Raw genomic sequence first — 2,049 nt, 5'->3', positions numbered from 1 at the left:
AAAAAAGTCGAGAAGGGCGCAGATTTACTGAGATTAGGGACATTTTGCATCACGTATTTAAAGTCGACCGCCAACTTCAAACCGGAGTTAGCCGTTTGCGGTTTGCCGTTTGCCGCAGTGGCAAAAATAGACTTTAGCATAAGGTTGGGCATTTGGCGGGAAAACGCGTCATGTTGGATTATTGTTTTACTTTACATGTTTTAATTCAACCGAGCCAGCGTCCTCAAGGATGGCTAAATGATCAGCAAAAATGTGTTCATTCAAGAGTTAAAGCATTAAAACAAAACATAACTTATAGGTTTAAACGAAAGTTCCTACAGTATAGAGACCTTTAGATGCACGTTTACGGCTAACCGCAAACTGAGGTTTGAGATTTGCGGTTTGACGTTAGAGGTTGTGATAGTTCGTGCATTTAGATTTAAGTAAACAAGTGCAAAGCTGCAGAGGCCGCCATATTGAATTTCCTCGATTCTCAGCGTTGATGTTTCAGTCAACGAAATAAATAAAACCACGGCTCTTTTGATTGTTTAATTCACATGGAATGAAAGATAAAAAGTTGCTTTTTATATCTGCCCCGTTCATACGTGGGATAATGTAACTTCCATGCCATAAAGAGCTGAGGTAACTTACTTACGTGAAAACCTACCTTCCGCCGTTGAAAACGTCAAAACTTACCCTCCAACGTGACGGCAAGCGCTAGTCATGTGACTTCCAGCAGTTTGAGGTTAGCCGCAAACGTGGATCTAAAAGTCTCTAATTTCAAGGTGAAAACCGCTACGGTAAATCACTAATCGCAAGAAAGTGTATCCGTCGCAAACTCGACCGCAAAGCCATGTGACGTGACACTCAGAGGTTTGCGGTTTGCCAAAAAATACCTGATTCTTCTATTTCGCCATAAAAGCGTGAAAATTCACTTAATCGAACTAATGTCTTGCCTCTCTCTTTTGGGAATTTACTTAGTATCTATTGATTACGGCTAAAATCAAACAAGTTTGTTTGATTTTTGGCAAAATGCAAATTTCAGCTAAAGTTCAGGCCCGGGTTGCTCGAAGCATGGTTAGTGTTAACCAGCGTTAAATACCATGGAAACCTATAGGTTTTGATATCTCTTAATCAACGGTTAGCGCTAACCAGGCTTCGAGCAACCGGCTCCAGGTTTGTCGTTTGCCGTAAACGCCAAACCTCTCTATCATAAGCATATTGACCTTTTTGCAGATACAGAGGCCATTTTGATTTCTATTGTTTCGAAAGACGTTATCATGATTATGGGATGCTCAGGGGCTGGGCATCCCATAATAGCTATTTGAAACAATAGAAATCAAAATGGCCTCCGTATCTGCAAAAACGTCTATTCCTTTGCCCCTGGCTGGCGCATGACATCTAAGGATACACGAAGTGCAGCCCGACCTCAGGTCATTCTCGTGCCCAGAGCCCTCCGTTTGTTTTAGTCAGGTGGTCGGCGAAACGAAAGGCTCTGATCGCACCTAAAAATTCAAATTTTTTCATCGGTTGATTAAAATTGTATGCGCAGAACAAATTAAAATTACAAGTACTACGCATTACATTTGGGAATTACAAATGGGACGCGGCAAGCCCTTGTAGGCGCGCTTTTCAGAAGATTAAATAAAGACTTCTGAAATATGGCGCCTACGCCGAAAAAGGTGTACAAGTTTCCGCGAAATCAATAGAGAACTTAAGCAACCGCGACGGCAACGAGAACGTCATCTCTAAATATAATTTGCGTTATTGTAATCACTGCGTGACTATGCAAACTCGATTTGCATCGGTAATTAATACCCCGGGGTATATGCAAATAATACTATAAAAGAGGTTACATGTGCCCCACCCAATCACTCTACTCGAGGCCGCAAAAGGGAAGAGCTTGGCAACCCATCACACCCCCCCCCCCCCCTTCCCTCCCACCCAATCGAGTAAGTCGTGATTGACCCTAATTGCTGGTTTTCACTCACGTGATCAACAGCCATGTTTTTCAACGAAAACAAAAGGAAGCGTTTGCATAATAATAGAGTTAAATTCCCGGAGGATTTG

The sequence above is a fragment of the Montipora capricornis genome, chromosome 8, assembly GCF_036669925.1.
Source record: "Montipora capricornis isolate CH-2021 chromosome 8, ASM3666992v2, whole genome shotgun sequence".
Lineage (NCBI taxonomy): Eukaryota > Metazoa > Cnidaria > Anthozoa > Scleractinia > Acroporidae > Montipora > Montipora capricornis.
Note: the sequence above shows the minus strand (reverse complement) of the source record.